This window comes from Erythrolamprus reginae, chromosome 1, assembly GCF_031021105.1.
Source record: "Erythrolamprus reginae isolate rEryReg1 chromosome 1, rEryReg1.hap1, whole genome shotgun sequence".
In the NCBI taxonomy this organism is placed as follows: Eukaryota; Metazoa; Chordata; class Lepidosauria; order Squamata; family Dipsadidae; genus Erythrolamprus; species Erythrolamprus reginae.
The window spans coordinates 342,985,182-343,007,006 of record NC_091950.1 but is presented as its reverse complement, the minus strand read 5'-3'; positions in this window follow the sequence as shown (position 1 = coordinate 343,007,006).

Here is a 21,825-nt window from a genome sequence, read left to right as displayed (position 1 = left end):
CTTCGGCTGGCAAAAGGGGTGAGTTTTGGGCTTGCATGCATTCATCACTTTTCCATTGATTCCTATGGGAAACATTGTTTCGTCTTACAAACATTTCACCTTACAAACCTCATCCTGGAACCAATTAAGTTCATAGGACGTATCTCTACAAAGAGTTTTACAGAATTTTCCAATTTCTATATCTTAATGCACTTAATCATATATCATTCCAGAAGATTCCTTCTTCAAAAGCAACCTGAAAATGGAAGCATATTGAGTAAAAGACAAGCAGAAAGGTTCTACAGCTGGAAAGGAATTCCAAAACATTGTCCCCAGGTCCTGTCTTGTTTTTATTTTTTACAAGATAGTTCAATAATTCAGTTAATAATTCACCTCCTTGACAGGTTGCCACCCGATAAGTTTGCAGTGGCTAGCAAATGTGCAATGTGAAAAGCAATGCCAATCATAGCCTTAGCCTTGAAGAATTCTCCAACATTTCAGCAATGATACTACATTAGCATTTATTGTATGATCACTCATCACCAGACCTTGCTTTCTTCCATGGCAAGCAACAATGTTTAACAAGTTTATCACATAAATACTTGGTTCATAAACTCTTTGGGACCTCCTATCACATAGAGAAAAATCTGACATTTGCACTGAACCAATAACACAGCAAAGCAACCAAGTATTGAACGGATAATGTCATTTTCTACTTTTATGAGTAAAACAAATACCTGCATTCCAAATCTGCTTTCTGAATTAAACATCACAGTTCCAGTGATTCATGGATTTCACATCAACATGCTGAAAATGATTTGTGAGCAACTCAGACTAAAAGCTTCTTTAATTAAAATGATCTGTTCCCTGACTTACTGCACCAATGGAGTCAAAATATGTTAGCAAGCAATAAGAAAAAATAGAATAAAGATAGGAATTTAATCTAAAATTTTATTTTTCCATGTAATAAAGACAATGTTCATAGTTACGTTACAAAGTTAATGGTCTGTTTTATGAAGTGGGAAAAGAGAATATTTTAAAAGCGGAGGTATCAGAGAGACAAGATTGATTTCTTCTGCAAAAATACTTCTGGATGCAGGAACACAAATATGTTTTTATTTGTTAAAGAAAAAACTTTTTTGAATTTTTTATTGTTTTTTATCTTTAAACATCATATTATTTTAATACAGATCTACATCCAATTTCATGTATTATCATTATTTGTCAGTATACAGAATTTCATATCATTGTCTTCATTTCACATTGTCTCACTGTCTTTTCTTTTTCTTTTTTCTTTTAGTACAGTCATACCATTTAGTCCATACTTTGTAATAGTCTGAATTATTTTGTCCTTTACGTTCGATAATCAGCATATCCACTTCAGCACAACTAAATATTCACCAACACATTTTCTGGTGGGATCTTGTTGTCTTTCCAATATTGGGTGTATGTGATTATTGCTGCTGCAATTATATGTAAAAGTAAATATTGTATATTTTTGGGGTGTTGTTTTCTTATTATTCCTAGCAAGAAGAATTCTGGATATATTCTATTGTTTTTTCTGTAATATGTTGTAGCCAGTTATATACTTTATTCCAATAACCTCTTACTTCAGGGCACAACCACCACATAGGAAAGAAGGTACCTTCAATTTGTTAAATAAAAATCTTTTATAGAGCCAATGAAACCTTTGTTTAAAATAAAGCTTTTCATTCAGGATTACTTTAAACATGGACTGTTTGAAAGTTAATAATATTCTGAAAGAAAATTTCAGTGGAAAGAAATATTTAATAAAGTGTGTGTCCCCTATTGCCTCTAATTCTCCTGGTTGGGTTATTAATGAGAGTAAGCTGGATTTTCCCCACCTGTTTAGAAATAAATCAAACATATTGTGATAAAAATTTGATCAGGAAATTGATAAAATAGTGATTTCCTTCCTTCTTTCTTTCTTTCACACATTTGATTACTGCAACGCTCTCTACATGGGGCTACCTTTGAAAAGTGTTCGGAAACTTCAGATTGTGCAGAACGCAGCCGTGAGAGCCGTCGTGGGGCTTCCAAGATTCGCCCACGTTTCTTCAACACTCTGTGGCTTGCATTGGCTGCCGATCAGTTTCCGGTCACAATTCAAAGTGTTGGTCATGACCTTTAAAGCCCTACATGGCATGGGACCAGATTACCTCCGGAACCGCCTGCTACCGCACGAATCCCAGCAACCGATAAGGTCCCACAGAGTTGGCCTTCTCCAGGTCCCGTCGACTAAACAATGTCATTTGGTGAGCCCCAGGGGAAGAGCCTTCTCTGTGGTGGCCCCGGCCCTCTGGAACCAACTCCCCCTGGAGATTAGATCTGCCCCCACCCTCCCTGTCTTTCGTAAACTACTCAAGACTCATTTATGCTGCCAGGCATGGGGGAATTAAGATATTCCTTCCCCCTAGGCCATTACAAGTTATGCATGGTATGTTTGTGTGTCTGTTTGGTTTTATTGTAAGGGTTTTTAGTTGTTTTATTAATTGTATTTCTACATACTGTTTTTATAATTGTTGTTAGCCACCCCGAGTCTGCTGAGAGGGGCGGCATACAAATCCAATAAATGAATGAATGAATGAATGAATGAATAAATAAATAAATAAATGTGGATGCTGTCTGACTCCAACTTAACCTGATTGTACATTATAATAATTTTCTATTCAGAAATAAACTTTTAAAAGCTTTTTCAATTAAACAGGAAACACCTTTGGGTACTCCATTGTCTAACCAAGTTCTAACAGCACCTGCAGATTTTCTAAAATTCCCATTCTTTAAAAAAAAATAATATTGAGCTTCTGTAAAAAAAAATTAACATTTTCAATGCTTTAGGCTTCAACATCTTGTGATAATCCATAAGGAAAAAGAAATGGCAAATGTGATGCTTAATGTAATACTAAAAAATAAAATAAAAAACATTAAAATTGACATCAAAGTGTTCAGGTTGCAGTTAATAATATTCTGGCCTTTGCAAGTATGGATTAGGAATCTGTTGAATTTCATATCATATAGGTCTACAATACTGCAGCTGTAACCTCAGTTGTAATCACAGCAGGAATGTACTGTTAGACATGCAAGTGATATGTGTGACATCAACGTGTCTATTTGAAGACTAGCACCTTCCATGCCTGGCACAGCAGACAGCCAGATGAAGAGTTGTTCCTTTTGCTGAATATCAGCAGAAAAGTTGGTCTGCGGTAATAGTAGAATATTTTACTGATAGCTGATCTCAGGAAAATGTGTTACATTTGAAATATCATCACCCTTAGAGGAAAATAAACTATAAATCTAGATGCCATAGGAAACTTAGTTAACTTACCATTTCTTTTTCAATCACGGGGTAAATTGCATGGTCAAGGCAGCCATCTTAGCTTGTTGACATCCCCCCGTCTACATTAAAGAATAGGAAGGAAATGGAAGGACAAAAAGAGAATGATGAACCTCCTTTCCTCCCACAGAATATTCCACAAAATATATGCACATTTGATTCCTCCTTCCTTCCTTCCTTCCTCCTTCCTTTCTTTCCTCCTTCCTTCCTTCTCTCCCTCCCTCCCTCCTTCCCTTCTTCCTTCCTTCCTCCTTCCTTTCTTCCCTCCTTCCTTCTCTCCCTCCCTCCCTCCTTCCCTTCTTTCTTCCTTCCTCCTTCCTTCCTTCCCTCCTTCATGCCTTCAAGTCATCATTGACATCATTGACAAGCTCTAGACATGTAAGTAATATGCACAACCAACCATATGTTGGTTACCTCAGGATTCAAGTCTTTCTGCCTTCCTATTTAACTTGTGTATGAAGCTGCTGAAGAGGTAATTAGCCAGAAAGAGGTTCTGCATCAATATGATCAAGATACCAATCATACCTTTTTTACCCCATGCTGGTAGAGATTAAAGAGACCAGATTTTAACATTAGTAAAGCGGGACACCATTGACCAGAGGGGTGGGGGGGGCATGGTCCTTGATTAAAAATTTGGTATTGTCTCCCTGGGAGCCATGCCAAGCCAGGTGGGAAAAGGACCCTCACTCTTCCATGGCATCCCCGGAGCTGTCTCTTCTTTCATCCCTCCCCCCTTTTCTAACCAGGAACAATAACAATAACAATAACCGAGGACTCAGAAGGATGAAGAAGCGGGGGCCATGCTTCATCCCAAGATTGGCAAGCCAGCCCATGATGGGATGGGTTTCCTTTCTCTCGGTGGTGGGAGATGCTTCCTCCACCCAGCGCCCAGAGAAAGGATGTGCTTTACTCACTCTGAGCCATCCAGAGCAAATAAAGCATTTCCTTTCTCTCAGCAGTGGGAGAAGTTTATTCCCTCTCCCAGCACCCAGAGAAAGGAAGCACTTTATTCGCTCTGGACTGCCCAGAGCAAATAATGTGCTTCTTTTCTCTTGGCAGTGCGAGAAGTTCCCTAACTTGTCATGCATTCTTTCCAAAAATCGGGAGTTTTTTAAAATGCCGCGGGAGGTGGGACAAATTGTTAAAAATCGTGACTATCCCATAAAAAGCGGGACATCCGATCACCTTAGTTTAGATGCCATTTCAGTGCCTGTAAGGGCCTGGATGGAGAGGAAATGGCTGCAACTCAACCCTTGCAAGATAGAGTGTTTGTAGGCTTTTCCAATGTTGACACATCTGACTCTGGATGTGTTCTCGCTCTATCTCACAAGTTAGTATGCCATTTGGGAGTTCTCTTGGATTCACGTCTCTAGTTCAAGGAGCAGGTTGTAGCCAGGGCCAGAGGGGCATTTGAACAAATCCACCTTAAGTATCAATTGCACAATATCTGGACCAGGAGGCTTTACTCACAGTCACCTGTAGCTTAGACACCTCCCATTTAGATTATTGCAACATGAACTGCACGGGGATATCTCTGAAGGCAATCCAGAAGCAGCAAGTGATCCTGAATGCAGTGACATATGCAGTTTTGGGTGCTTCACGGTTTGTGATGGCCTCCTGGATGCAGCTCAGACAGGGAGGAAGAGATTGTCCAGGGACTTTGGACGAGATTGTGAAGGAGTGTCAAAAAGTTGCTGAAGGCTCTGAGCCAGGAGTGGAGAGACCAGATTCAGTGGTGATGTCACTGGAAGGGTCACTGGACAAAGGGATGAAATACAGAGGAAAAGGAGAGATGCAGATGCAGCAGGAGAGAAGTCCCACTGGAAAAGCAGTGGGGGAGAAGGTGCAGCTGGTCAGCAAGGTCAGTAGAGATGAAGAAGAATTGCCTCTTCCATCTGATTCACAAATGCACAGAACTGAGAGGACGCAAGCAAAGGGAGGTCAATGAGACTACGCATGATGCAGCAGCCTCACCCATCTTGATGAGCTGCACTATTTAGGCCAGCACATGGAACACAGCAACATAGGAACAACTTGTCAGTTTCTTGCAATGCCTTCCTCCAGCCATCAAGATTCTTGCCTTGGTCTTAAACATCTGCTACTGGACTTGGATATTGCTTTTCAGACTTTGAACTTGCTTCTTGGACTTTGGACCTTAGATTTTGGGTTTGGTGATTTGTATTTGAACTTGTATTTTGGACTCTAAATCTGATGAGGGGACTTTAGAAACTTGTTCTGGGTTTCTGAATGGGAGAATTGGACTCATTAGGTTTTCAACTGATTCCTCTGTGGGAGGGAACCCTGGGGGATACTATTTGGAGTTGACAATAAAGACTGAATAAAGACTCCAGTCCTTAGGTGGTGGGGGGATGGAGCAGGACAACATAATGGCTCCCCTAAGTAACACCAGTGCATTGGCTTCTATTGCTTCTGGATGCAATTCAAGTTTCTGTTATCAGGTTTAAAGCCCTATATGGCAGAGAACCAGGTTGCTTGTAGGACTGCATCTCCCTGGGGTATCCTCCTTTCCTACCAGGTTAAAGGGTGGCTGTGCTCCACGTCCCTTCCCTTGAATGTTGGCATCTATTAAGACCTCAGAGGTTTTTTGGTAGCTACTCATCCCTTTGTAACATCTTCCCACCTGAGATCATAGTGATCCCTGTCCTTTTAGCTTTCTTAAGCTGTAAATATTTGTCTTTCCCCAATCAATGGATTAGAATGGCAGTTGAGATACTAGAATGATTGGTCTGGCATTGGAGGGAGGAGAGTACTTTTGTTTTTAAACTATATTTTTATGGATTTTATGCAGTCATCATATAACATGGGCAGTCATATAAATAAAATAATTATACCATAGTGACTTGAGCTGGCATAGAAAACTCTGCCTTCTTCCGCTCTTATTTCATAAAATCAAGCTCCTATTTTAAAGAAACCTTATTTTAAAAAATCAAGGGCAGATTATGTCACAGGTCCAAAAAGAAGTAAATTCTTTCATTCCCCTGTTGACCCAGAGCAATGCTGATAATTACTTTCATGACAGCATTATCATTGGAAGCCTTCAAGAAGATGCCAGATGGCCATCTGTTTCAGATGCTTTAGCTTTGCATTTTTTGCATGAAACCAAGGGTTGAACTAGATGGCATTCCAACCAATTGTCTTGCAGACATACTGTTGGTTCTGGAAAAAAATCTATGGGCAATAACTGACAATGGGAATTAAATAGCTTTCATGTAGTTAAAAAAAATTAAGCAATATTGGTTTACCATGAATCTCTGTTGAGAAGCAGTAGATCCAGTAGTGGGTTCTAAAACCCATGACAACTGGTTCGTGTGCACACTTCCGTGCACGCATAATATATCTGCATATGCACAGAAGCGTCCCAGGTGGGTGGGTGGAGCCTCCCACCACCGCCATAGTTCATAGAAGCAGGCCAAACCAGGAACAGCAGGCTGAACTAGGAACAACCCACCAGTATGTAGATCCTAAGCTTTTTAAGTGTATCTTACATTATTTCTGTTTGAAATGGAAAGGATGACAGGCCTAGTTTTATGAATCCTATCAATCCTATCCCAGAATTCCTGGAAGATGAACCAAGTCCTAAGCCAATCCTGGAAGCTGAACTCTACAGGTCCTAAAAGGTCAATAGTTCCCCACCTCTGTTATAAATAGAGACAGTACCAGAGAATGACCTTTATCTCTTTCCCGTTTTCATTAAAAATTGACCTTAAAAATAGAAATTATATGGTAATAAAGTGGGAAGGTGTCCATAAAAATGAAATGGCCTTTTTTCTGTCACTGGGATGCCAGCATGTTTCGGACATAAATGAACTTACTCTGGCTGCCTTAACATTTCTCAAAGCCCACTTCTTGCTTTCAAACGAATGGGAGTAGAAGAAACACACACATACACCAATACACATAACCACCCTTTAGATTGCCAAGATCAATGCAGGAAAACACTTCTGCGGCCACTAGATTATGTCTAAGGCTGGAACACAGATCTTTATCGAGAGGTTCCCATGATTTCCATTTTGCAGGTGTTTAAGTAAGATTTCGGGCTAACATTAATGCACAACCCAGCGACTTGCTGTCTTCAAAGAGTATTGAGAATATTTCTTTTAGAAAACAAAACCAGTTTTGTTTCCTCTGCTCATCAGCTAGGCATGTAGCTATTTAATAACCCCATTATTGTGTGTTAATTAAACTTAAATTGGTTCTTAAGTTCCACTTACAGTGGTTTAGTAGCTATATCATTTACATAATTTCAAATTACACAACCCATAAAGTACTCATTACAGTACTTTTCTACTATTGGGAACTTGCAGTAAAATACTCAAATCTTTAATTGGTAAGGGATGAAATTACACAGCTATTTTTAAGCAAGCTGTAATTTCAAGAGAAAATTTTTGCAAGAACAAATTGGACATTCAGCTGATGTAATATCAATATGAGATTCTCAACCCAATCTTGTTAATTATTTATTCATGGCTTAGGACCAGGTTACTTATGGCAGCGTTTCCCAACCGGTGTGCCGCGAGACACGGCCAGGTGTGCCGCGAAGCTCCTAGGGAAGCTCCGGCTGGGCGGGGTGCTGCCGGTGCAGACCTGGAGCTCCCGCTCGCAGCTGTCCCCCGGCTCCTGCTCGATGACGCGGTTTTCGGCGCTCTCCTGCTGGGCTCCAAAGAAGGAAGGCAGGAAGAAGGAGAGCTTCATTCTTCGCGCCTTTTTCTCGCCTTCCTTCTTTGGGGCCCAGCAGAAGAGCGCCAGAAACCGCAGCATCAGGCAGGAGCTGAGGGACAGCTGCGAGTGGGAGCCCCAGATCGGAGGCACCGGCAGCGCGCCGCCCAGCTGGAGCTTCTCTGGCGTCGGCGGCAAGTGTCCTTTGGGGCCCGGCGGGAGGGCACTGGCGGTGGGAGGGGGGTGGAGGCTGCAGCGGCCACAGGCAGTCGCGGGGAGATGGCAGCGGCAAGAGGGAGCTCCAGGCGGTGGCGAGAGGGAGCTCTCTCTCTCTCTCTCAGCTGACTGCAAGCGGGAGCCCTGACGGTGGTGGTTGGACGTGCTGCTGGACGCCGTACATGCTGGCGCTGCGGGCCTGGCATATACGGCGTCCAGCAGCACGTCCAGCTGCCACCGTCAGGGCTCCCGCTTGCAGTCAGCTGAGAGAGAGAGAGAGAAAGAAAGAGAGACATATAAGAGAGGCAGAGAGAGAGAGAGAGAGAGAGAGACATAGCAACAGAGGCAGCAAGAGAGGCAGAGAAAGAGAGAGAGAGAAAGAGAGAGAGAAAGAGAGACATAGCAAGAGAGGCAGAGAGAGAGAAAAAGAAAGAGAGACATAGCAAGAGAAAAAGAGAGACAGCAAGAGAGGCAGAGAGAGAAAGAGAAAGAAAGAGAGACATAGCAAGAGAGACAGAGAGAGAGAGAGAAAGAGAGAGAAAGAAAGAGAGATAGCAAGAGAGGCAAAGAGAAAGAAAGAGACATATAGCAAGAGACAGTGAAAGAGAGAGCAAGAAAGAGAGAAAAAAGCAAGAAAGAGATAGCAAGAGAGACACAGAGAGAGAGAGAGAGAGCAAGGGAGGGAGAAAGACATAGAGGAAGGGAAGGAGGGAGAGAGAAAGAGAGCAAAAAAGAGAGGGAGAAAGAAAGAAAGAGGGATGGAGAGAGAGAAAGAAGGGAAGGAAGGAAAAGAGAGAAAGAGGGAGAAATAGAGCGAAAGGGAGGAAGAGAGAGGGTTTTTTGTCCAAACCTTTCTTTAGCCCGTTCCCCCGCCCCCCCCCCCCTTTCAATGTTCCCCAGGATTTTGAAAATATGAATAATGTGCCGCGGCTCAAAAAAGGTTGGGAAACACTGACTTATGGGACCGTCTTCTGCCTCACATATCCCAGCAACTGGTGAGGTCCCACAGAGTTGGCCTTCTCCAGTTCCTGTCAGCTAAGCAATCTCACCTGATGGGGCTTAGGGGAAAATCCTTCTCTGTGGCTTCCCCGGCCCTGTGAAACCAACTCCTTCCAGAGATCTGCTCCCTCCTTCTGGCCTTTCATAATGTTTTTAAAACTTACCTTTGCTGAGCTTAACATCTCTCTCCGCCCAAGAATATAATTGCATGATTGTAGTTAGAATGAATGTGAATGCCCGGTTCTTTTTATATATTTGGAGTTTTAATATTAGTTTTAGATAGGGTTTCTCTTGCTGTATTTTTAATTCTCATTTGTGTTTATTCTCATTTGTGTAAGCTGTCCTGAGTCTGCGGAGAAGGGCGGCATAGAAATCTAACCAAATAAATAAATAAAATATAATCAAATTTGTGAGTCGAATTTGTGAATCAAAGTTGTGACTCTATTAATATCATAAGACTCGTGTGAAAGAGAAAGTTAAGCCTTCTGAGAGAGAGACTTTTTGTTCTAAGCTGTTACATACAAACTAATCAGCACCCATGCCAAGCAAAAACTCCAAAAACCCACAAGCAAAAGAATGATTCCATAATCATAATGAATCATAATGAAGATTCCAATCCATAAAAAAATAATTGTCAAGTACTGTATTGCAAAATGTGGATTTTTGAATACACACTATGTATATTAGTTACACTCACAAAAATGATTTGGGAAAATAAAATGTATTAAGCCAGGTCCATAAAATTATCCATTCCACCTGCATTATAAAGCCCATATTTTATCAAGAACAATTAGTTTGCCAATGGCATGCCAAATGAAACAGTGTGCTTTGGGGGTGTGAGGGGGTATACTCAAGATGTAAATGACAACTGAAATGGGCACAAGGCTCACTGTCATTGCCTTTTTCTAATACTGTGCTTGGAGAGAGAAAAAATCCTTCACAGTATCAGCATGTTGCCTTAGCATACTCATTGCTTTCAATAATTAAATCTTATGCTTAATGGTTCCAAAAATAATCCTGTGATGCAGAAGAAGAGATGTAATTCAACTTTTTAAATTGAATCATTAAAGCATATTTTATCAGAGTGAATGCTGCTTTGTGACAGATCAGATCCCATGTTTCTGAAATGATGTTTTTCAACAATAATCTTTCTATGAACTAGTTGAAATGTAAAAGTTATTCATTTTTCTTGATAAATTTGGGGGGAAAGACTTGGACATCTTTTGAACAAAAGGTTAAATTCATCTTCACAATCATAACAATTATTTATTTATTTATTTATTTATTTATTTATTTATTGATTTGATTTGATTTGATTTGTATGCCGCCCCTCTCCGTGGATTCGGGGCGGCTAACAACAATAATAAAAACAGCATATAATAAATCTAATATTTAAAATAACTAAAAACCCTTATTAAAAACCAAACATACACACAAACATACCATGCATAAATTGTATAGGCCTAGGGGGAAAGGAATATCTCAATTCCCCCATGCCTGACGACAGAGGTAGGTTTTAAGGAGCTTACGAAAGGCGAGGAGGTTGGGGGCAATTCTGATCTCTGGGGGGAGCTGGTTCCAGAGGGGCGGGGCCGCCACAGAGAAGGATCTTCCCCTGGGTCCCGCCAAACGACATTGTTTAGTTGACGGGACCCGGAGAAGGCCCACTCTGTGGGACCTAACTGGTCGCTGGGATTTGTGTGGCAGAAGGCAGTCCCGGAGATATTCTGGTCCGATCAAGTACACTGGTACATTTATAAACAAGTACGCTGGTACATATAAACAAGTATATTGGTATATTTATAAGCTATAAAATTGGTTTTCATGGTTTTTGAAATGCTTAATTTATATAAAGGTAAGATTTGCAATGGAACAACTCTATTTCTTTGATTTAACCATTTACAACACCTTACTAAACATGTTTATTTAGAAATAAATCTTCCAAACGTTTCATTTTTTTAATTCCAGCTTTAGGGTGATTTTAGCCATATAAAATCATCTTAATGGTGACAGAAGAGTTGCTTTCAAATTATAGTAGCTACAACGAAACAGCATTTGTTTTTGTAATTCAGCTGAATTAATCAAATATTCGTAGTTATTAGAAAACAAATTTATGAGTGACGTTTTAATCCATCAAAATGCCTTTCCCATTACAAACCTGGACTTTTACTAAATATCAGAGGAGGCCTTGCTATTTGTCTTCCCACTCATCAGCTATTATCTGAAAATTGGACTTCTCTCTGACAGCACTCATTTTTTTTCCTCTCATATCTAAGCAGTAGCTTTTCCTCCAATATCAGGGGAAATGCTGTTTCTCTCTTTAGTGGGCTTATTTGGGCTCATCCTAGTATGAGCATGACTTGGCCTTTGAGTTAGTTTTATTAAAAGTATTTAAATACTGTATAGTAGCCGCCCAGAGTCCATAAGAAGTTGGGCTGCCTATAAGTTTCACTAACAAATATTTGTTTTCAATTTTAAATTGTTGCTTTTTTATTATTATTTTTAGATACTAATGCACAAACAACTTTATTTAAATTTTATTGAATTGAATTGATTATGTGCCATTAAATGAGGGTTACCTTTCAGCAGCCAGTTAAACAGCTATGAAATAGAAATATAAGCAGTGGTGGGATTCAAATAATTTAACAACCGGTTTTCTGCCCTTAATGACTGACTGCATAGATGTGGCTAGATGGGCATGTGACTGGGGGGGCGTGGCCAACTCAACATCACTCATCACATCCAGTCCCACCTCCCAGCCACTGATCTCAAAGGCAGAGGGGGTTTTCAACTGGTTCAGACCTGTTCAGGCTAATCACATCACTGGCTGGCTGCCCATTTTTTTTGGCCCATTTTGAAGTCCACAAGTCTTTCTTTTTCTTTATAAAAAGTTTTATATTTTTTCTCCACATTGAAATCAGATAGAACATCACATATACCTTCAATACATATCAATAGGAATATACTGTCTCATAAATATAATAATCTAGTTTGTATTCCAATCTTACTTTTTATTATTCAGTCTGTCTCAATCTTTTCTTTTTCTACTCCCCTCCTATTCTCCTTCTACTTTCTTACACCTTCTCTCTCTTCTTCTACTACCACCTTCCCCTCCTTCCTTCTTCCTCCTCTATCACTCCTTCTTCTTTCCCCTTTCTCTCTCTTTTCTAATCTGTAATATGTTCTTTTAAAAAACATATTAAGGCATATCATCCTTTTACGCCTTCTAAATCCTTCCCTGAGTGAATAATTCTATTTCAATTAGATGACAGCCTGAAAAGCTTCTCTAAATTTATACCTTTTATAATTATAATTCTTATTTCTTAAATTCATATCTGTTCTATTATGTCTTTAGGTAAAGCACTGCTAATGCTGCCTCCTTAGTCTGATTTCGTCATCTGGCTGACACAAATTATTTTCCATTTCCTTTCATCCCATTCATATTAAATTAAATAATAAATCTCTATCTATATACTTTTTCCATCCATTCATAAAATTTCACCCATATTTTGTAAAATTCTGACTCTTCTTATCTCTAATTTTCATTGTCAGTCTATTCATTTCTGCTCAATCCATTATCTTCTTAGGTACTTCTCTCTCAGTCGGTACTCTATTTAATTTCCAGTTTTGAGCATATGCTATTCTAGCAGCTGTTATTACATGCACAATTAGATATGTTTCTTCTTTGTTGAATTTCTCTGGCATGAAGTCCACAAATCTCAAAGTAGCCAAGATTGGATACCCATGAGCAAGATGTTTTAATATATCAGGGTTTTTCAAATTTGGCAACTTTTGAGCTGTGTAGACTTCAACTTCTAGAATGCTGTGCAGGCAATTCTGGAAGTCCATACATTTTAGGGTTGCAAGTTTGAAAAACTCTGTCAAAAATGGATAAATTAAGAACCTTTTTAGGGATAAGAACATAAGAAGAGCCATGCTGAATCAGGCCAAAGCCCATCGAGTCCAGCATTCTGTGTCACACAGTGGCCCACCAATTGTCCTTGGGGATCTTGAGCAGAAAGAGAAGGCAAAACCCTCCCTTTCCCCTGACCCCCAACAAATGGTACTCAAGGGAATCCTGCCTGCCTCAGCCAACATAGAGGTGACACATGGACATCTGTTTCAATAACCACCAATACACTTGGCATTCATGAATCTGTCTAATCCTGCCTTGAAGCTATCAAGGCTGACAGCTGTCACGACCTTTTCTGGAAGTGAATTCCATAAACCAATGACTCTCTGGATGAAGAAATATTTCCCTTGATTTTTTCCGGATCTGTCCTTTAGTCTCCTTGTCAAAAAAGAACATATCCTGAGCAGCATATCTATGATGGAAGACTCTAATAGAAATATGCTTTATGCATAAAAATATAGAAAGACATCTAACGATGACTAATTTCCCCAGCTTTGTGGACCATAATTTATGAGAAAAAAGTTATCTCAGCAGAAGTTTTCCTCAGCTCTGCTTTGCCTAAATATGTAATAACTATGCTCTATCATTCAGCTATGATCATTGGGTTCTAAAAATAGACACAAAGTTCTCTCAGTCAAAAGAATTGTCCTCCATTCACTTTCTTTCTTTCTTTCTTTCTTTCTTTCTTTCTTTCTTTCTCTATCTATCTATCTGGCTATCTATCTATTAAACAAACATTTATAGAATGGTAGTAGTTTGTATAAACATAACATAAGTAAAAAGTAATGATAAAAGAGGACAGTAGGACAGGGATTCTAGGCACAATGGTGCACTTATGCAAGCCCCTTACAGACAGGGAGAGGTCGACTTTATAGTATGGGACCCTAAAAATAGACACAAAGTTCTCCCAATCATAAAACTGTCCTCTTCTTTCTGGAATAGTCAGATGTTCATGAAAAACTGAGCAGAAGAGATACATGGACAGACATTAATATTGACCTGATTTATCCTAGAACTGTTATCACTGGAAAAAAGGGACTTTTACACTGATACTTAAAATTCCTTCCCTACCCCACCCCATTTCTTTTTAGGGAGGAGTCTTTTGGTTTTCTTCCCTTCTTTCCTTGGTTTCTTTCCAAAGAGTCTGCTTGTTGCCCAACTAAATGTGCTTTAATTTAAAATGTGTGTTTTAAAGCACAACCTGTTTTGCAAAGAGAGATAGTGATATGATGAAAACTGAGTGGATGGAAGGATTTTTGACCATTTTTCAAGCTTATTTTCTCAGAATTGGTTCTAAAACTGGACATAAAGTTTATTAGTACAGAAATTGTAATTGGTGCAAAGATAGAAGCAGAGGCTTCAGGAAGACAACATTATAGCAGTTCATGTTTTGGATGAAGCTTTCTTGTTTTCCTTATTTTCATGTCTTGGCTTTAAATCAACCCAAAGACATTACATTTGTTCAACATAGTCTATATATGGAGTATGGGAACTTACATCAAATTTTTTCACAAAGTTTTGCTATAGTCCAGGTGTTATTGTGCTTAATAGTGTGACTTTATACTATTTCATATGGTTGTATAATAATCCAAATTCATAAGAGGGAATATGCTTTGGAGTGAAGACTCACTTTGTGTTTGCCAGCAAATGTTTAAAAGATTTGGGCAGCAGAGCAGGAAAAAAACACAATGGATGTGAGGTATTGAGAAGTCTGAAGTGTGTGCCCACATAAGGTACGAATTCCTCTTCCCCTTTCAAAATGGTGGAAAAACCGCCCAAAAAACAGGCAGGGGTGGGGCCAGCCAGTGGTGGAATTAGCCAGTTTGCTGAACTTTGCAGTATTTTAACAACTGGTTCACCTGAACCGGTCTGAACCGGCTGAAGCCCACAGCTGGATATAGCAATAATTCATAGACAATGGATGGCAATTCCCATAAATTGCATGATCATTCCCCCTGCAAGTGAGGCTTCTCTTATTTTGTTTGGCTTAGCTTGGTTTTGTATTACAGGTATAGGAATGGTGGTTTGGGGATATATTTTCAAATGATGGGCAAAGAAATAAAAGTATATATCACAGTGAAACTGTCAGACATGAGAAAGACACCCTTTGCAGATTTGTTGCTGTTATATCTACTGCTCGCTTTTTTTAAAAGAAGAAAAATGGTTTGAGAAAATCAATTGAACCCAAGCTGGAAATCTTTCCTTAATGTTACTATATGACACTAGAATTTTATTTATCTGCAAGCAGCCTAAGTCTGTAAGAAGTCAGATCAACCAAGCGATCAACCAATGACAGCATTGACCACCAGCCAACTAACTTGACCTCCAGCCAGGGTGACCTCACCTCCAGATGACACTCATATGGCATGACCAGTCAGTCACAGAACCAACTATCCATACAAAACCTTTAAAAGCAGAAGAGAACTGAAAAAAAGACACTTCAACTGAAGTACAACTGATGACGTTACCTAGCCTGTGATGAAACATTTGGAAACTAACAAGCTCAAAGAACAAATCATCACCAGCATCTACCATCTGAGCTACAGATATTTTCTATGACTTTTAATTACAATTTTAATTGTTTTAAAATTTCTGGTTGAGCAGACACTAACTGAATCCAATTCCTTTTTGAAGAGGTTAAAGGGAAATTATTTTGGGGGTCAGGGGGAGAATTGAATCTAATTTGTAAGGTATCTATTTTCAAAATCATCCTTTTAAACACTTTGTTTTTCAAGGTTGCATTCCTACAACTATTTGGGCTGTTTTCTCCTGATATGATAGTTTCAAATTATGATGAAAATGAAGAGATTTATTAAGCACTATAAATGTTATATATTTATAAACACACACACACGTACCATATTTTTCAGAGTCCTTGTTTTCCTCCACCAAAACTAAGGTGTGTCTTATACTCTGGTGCATTTTATACTCTGAAAAATATGGTACGTGTGTGTGTGTTTATAAAGACACACCTTAGTTTTGGTGGAGGAAAACAAGGAGTAAAAATTCTACCTCTGCCTCCCAGCAATTTGCCATCCAGCAAACAGCAAACAGATGATATACACTGTTTGCTGTGTATTTCTGTGCATGTGTGCCAGACCCATAGAAATAGAAACATAGAAACATAGAAACATAGAAGATTGACAGCAGAAAAAGACCTCATGGTCCATCTAGTCTGCCCTTATACTATTTACTGTATTTTATCTTAGGATGGATATATGTTTATCCCAGGCATGTTTAAATTCAGTTACTGTGGATTTACCAACCATGTCTGCTGGAAGTTTGTTCCAATCATCTACTACTCTTTCAGTAAAATAATATTTTCTCATGTTGCTCCTTCAATATACCAGGACAACTCGACAAAAATTTACACATTACCCTTCCTTGGTACAAGCTGATACAGGAGATGAGCCTGTAGTCTAATGGCTAAGGCCTCTGCCTTACAAGGCAGAGGGCCCAGGTTCAAATCCCAGTAAGGGTATAGCTACCTGATGAAGGCAAATAAGCCCAAAATAGATCTATAGTAATCTTCCTTCCTTTTCATTACCAGCGAAAATATGTTATACTTATAGATTATATTTGTCGGCTGTTAAAAGCTTATCTGCCTTGGAATTTGGCCCCTAATGGGGCCGAGAGGCAAAAAGGAAGCTGTGATGTTCCTTCAATATACCAGGGAGACTTGACACAAAATCACACATAATGTATAAGCTGATACAGGAAATGAGCCTGTAGTCTAATGGCTAAGGTTCAAACCCCAATAAGGGTGTGGCTACCCAATGAAGGCACATAAGCCTGAAATATATCTATAGTAGTCTCACTTCCTTTTCATTATCAGCAAAAATATGTTACAGAGAGACAGAGAGAGAGAGACGTATATACTGTATAACCCGAATATGCCAAGACCGTCATACCTGTACCCGTGAAAATCTAACCTCTAAGCTACAGTATCAAATCCCTTCAGCTCTGCACCAGGGAAGGGTTACATATTTTTGTGTCGAATCACCCTGGTGTATTGAAGGAACATCACAGCTCCTTATTTGCCTCTTGGCCCAACCCAGGGCCATTTCCAAGGCAGCCGACAATTCTATCTATATATGTTGTTTTTTTTGTTTTTTGCTGAATTTGAAAATTAAGGGAGACTAGGATCGATCTATTTTGGCCTTATTTTGGCCTCATCAGCTAGCCATACCCTCACTGGGACTTGAACCTGCAAGCTTTGCCTTGTAAGGCAGAGAATTAACCTCTAGGCTACAGTATCCAATCCCTTCAGCTCTGCTCCAGGGAAGGGTTAAATATTTTTGTGTCGAATCATACATATATATATATATATATATATATATATATATATATATATATATATATATATACACACACACAGAGAGAGAGAGAGAGATACAGATACAGATACATACACATATACATACTTTATTTTTTTGAATTTTGAATTCAGAATGAATTTTGCCCCATTTTACAACTTTTCTTGCTACAGTTGTGAATCATTGTAGTTTATTTATTTTTATTATTTATTTATTTATTTATTATTTCGATTTGTATGCCGCCCCTCTCCGAAGACTCGGGGCGCACGTGGAACAAATCATAAATAATCTGACAAATTTAAAATATTTAAAGATTTAAAAAACCCCATATGCTAACAGACACACACACAAGCATACCATGTATAAATTAAACATGCCCAGGGGGAGATGTTTCAGTTCCCCCATGCCTGACGGCAAAGGTGGGTTTTAAGGGGTTTACGAAAGGCAGGAAGAGTAGGGGCAGTTCTAATCTCCGGGGGGAGTTGGTTCCAGAGGGTCGGTGCTGCCACAGAGAAGGCTCTTCCCCTGGGGCCCACCAACCGACATTGTTTAGTTGACGGGACCCGGAGAAGGCCCACTCTGTGGGACCTAATCGGTCGCTGGGATTCGTGCGGCAGGAGGCGGTCTCGGAGATATTCTGGTCCAATGCCATGAAGGGCTTTAAAGGTCATAACCAATACTTTGAATTGTGACTGGAAACTGATCGGCAGCCAATGCAGACTGCGGAGTGATGGTGAAACATGGGCATACCTAGGTAAGCCCATGACTGCTCTCGCAGCTGCATTCTGCACGATCTGAAGTTTCCGAACACTTTTCAAAGGTAGCCCCATGTAGAGAGCATTACAGTAGTCGAACCTCGAGGTGATGAGGGCATGAGTGACTGTGAGCAATGAGTCCCGGTCCAGATAGGGCCGCAACTGGTGCACCAGGCGAACCTGGGCAAACGCCCCCCTCGCCACAGCTGAGAGATGGTTTTCTAATGTGAGCTGTGGATCGAGGAGGACGCCCAAGTTGCGGACCCTCTCTGAGGGGGTCAATAATTCCCCCCCCCCAGGGTAATGGACGGACAGATGGGATTGTCCTTGGGAGGCAAAACCCACAGCCACTCCGTCTTATCTGGGTTGAGCTTGAGTCTGTTGACACCCATCCAGTCCCCAACAGCCTCCAAGCACTGGCACATCACTTCCACCGCTTCGTTGATTGGGCATGGGGTGGAGATGTAAAGCTGGGTATCATCCGCATATTGATGATACCTCACCCCATGTCCTTGGATGATCTCGCCCAGCGGTTTCATGTAGATGTTAAATAGCAGGGGGGAGAGGACCGACCCCTGAGGCACCCCACAAGGGAGAGACCTAGGAGTCGATCTCTGACCCCCCACTAACACCGACTGCGACCGGCCAAAGAGGTAGGAGGAGAACCACTGGAGAACAGTGCCTCCCACCCCCAACCCCTCCAGCCGGTGCAGAAGGATACCATGGTCGATGGTATCGAAAGCCACTGAGAGGTCAAGGAGCACCAGGACAGAGGATAAACCCCTGTCCCGGGCCCGCCAGAGATCATCCATCAACGCGACCAAAGCGGTTTCCGTGCTGTAACCGGGCCTGAAACCCGACTGCTGGGGACCTAGATAATCGGCTTCTTCCAAGGACCGCTGGAGCTGGAGTGCCACCACCTTCTCAACAACCTTCCCCATAAAGGGAAGGTTGGAGACTGGACGATAGTTATTAAGCACGGCTGGGTCCAGGGAGGGCTTCTTGAGGAGGGGGTGCACAAGCGCTTCTTTATAGAGTGATGGAAAAACTCCCCTCCCCAAGGAAGCATTGGTAATCTCCTGGGCCCAGCTCCGTGTCACCTCCCTGCTGGCCGAAACCAACCAGGAGGGACACGGATCCAGTGAACAGGTGGCGGAACTCACAGCTCCAATGGCCTTGTCCACTTCATCAGGTGTCACCAGATCAAACTCTTCCCAGACAGGTGGACAAGTACGTGCCCCAGTCACCTCGACTGACTCGTTGTCAGTCGACTCTGTTTTACAATTGGAGTCGAGGTCGGCCCGGATCTGAGCGACTTTATCAGCGAAAAACGTGTTAAAATCCTCGGCACTACTCTGCAAGGGCTCCCCAACTCCCCCCTGGTTAAGAAGGGAGCGGGTCACCCTAAACAGAGTGGCCGGGCGGGATTCCGCTGATGCAATCAAGGCGGCAAGGTACGCGCATCTTGCCGCCTTGAGCACCACTTTGTAAGTCTTAATAAAAGCTCTTACAAGTGTTCGATCGGATTCAGACCTACTCTTCCTCCATCGCTTCTCTAGACGTCTCTTCAACTTCCGGAACTCCTCGTTGAACCATGGGGCTCTACGGGGTCTAACGCCACGGAGAGGTCGCAAAGGCGCAATCCGGTCAAGAACCCCCACCGCAGCCCTGTTCCAGGCCTCCGCGAGAGACTCCGCCGAACTGTGGACGAGTGCCTCTGGAATAACCCCAAGCGCTGTCTGAAAGCCCTCTGGGTCCATCAGGCATCTGGGGCGGAACATCTTCATTGGTTCCGCCTCCCTGCGGGGGAGGATTGGAGCCAGGAAGTCAAGCCGTAGGAGAAAATGGTCTGACCATGACAAAGGCAATGCTTCTAAGCCCCTTAGTCTCAGACCATTACTCAGTTGCTCGGAAAGAAATACCATGTCAGGTGCGTGCCCTCCCTCGTGAGTCGGACCCTGTACTACTTGAGTCAGGTCCACGGCTGTCATGGTGGCCATGAACTCCTGTGCCAACCCAGAGGTTTCGCCGAGTGACGGCAGGTTGAAGTCCCCCAGGACAATAAGTCCGGGGAACTCCACCGCCAACCCGGCTACCTCCTCGAGTAGCACAGGCAGGGCTTTTGACACGCAGCTGGGAGGCAGGTACGTGAGAAATAAGCCCACCTGAACCCCTAAGTCCAACTTCATCAAGAGAGACTCGCAACCCGCAATTTCCAGAGCAATGAGTCTACGCAGGCAAAGGCTCTCCCTGGCTACAATAGCCACTCCTCCCCCCCCTTCCCTGGGGTCGAGGTTGATGCCATATCTGAAACCCGGCTGGGCAAATTTCAGAGAGAGGAACACCTCCCTCTGGGCTCAGACAGGTTTCAGTAATACATGCCAGGTCGGCCTCCTCATCCAGGATCAAATCCCGGATGAGGAGAGCTTTATTTACCACCGACCTGGCATTCAGCAGCAGCAACCTGAGCCCAGGGCCAGAGTTACACTCATCACCAGTACCCAAGATTGGGCTCACAGAGCCGGAACAAGGGACCGTTATTAAGCAACGATCTCTCGTTCCCCTGGAACGGCTAACTCTGTGGCCCCCGCCATATCTGCCTCTCCCCAGCAACACAGGGATATTCCGACCCCCTGCCCCCCCAGAGATCGGTGCCCCATCCTCTCCTGTCTCCCGAGCGTCAGGTGGGCCAAACCTATCATTCACACTACTATCAATGAGCTCATCCATACCATACCCCCCCACCCCCACCCACCTAATCATACCAGTCATTCCATTCATAACCACAAGTATATTTATTCCAGTCATCCATTACTTTAGAACCCCAATTACGTTAAAAATCAATTAAATTAGTAACAGTATAAAATAACAATTAATAACAGTTTAAAAACACTAAAACATTAAAATATAAATATATAAAATATAAGCTAAAATTATAAGTTAATATAAATTGATTTTGTTGATGGTATAAATCAGATCTTAAAATATTCTTCAATCATCAGTAATCAGTCAGTCCAGGTATGATGTTCTTCTGGTCTTCAAAGGTCTTAGGTCTTAGTCTAACTTAAAAAGTCTTTTATTATGTTAGTAACTCGGTTGTTAAATAACTCTGGCTTTTCTATTGACTTTGCTTGTCATAAGGTTGCAAAAGATGATTACATGTCCCCAAGAGACTGTAACCATCACAAATATAAACCAGTTGCCAAACATCTGAATTTTGATTACCTGACCATGTGGATGCTGCAACCGTTGTAAGTATGAAAAATGATCATGTCATTTTTTCCAGTGCCATTGTAAATGTGAATGGTTACTAAACAAACTGTTGTAAATTGAGGACTATCTGTATGCCACTCCATTACCATTGTTTAATTTTTATTTTTTTTACAAGCCTGGACATCTTCAATATTCTATAGGTTGGAAAAGTCTTACTTTTTGGCCACAGGTGACAAAATGTCTTGGGCTAGTTCTGTATAAAATGGAAATTCATATGTGGTATGCTGACTCAATGACATTAGCAATGGTCCAGTTGCAGCACAGTATCAAACTATATAATTGTAGCAACTATATTATACTAGTACTGTATTAATCAGTCCACACTTTATAGTTAATTAAACT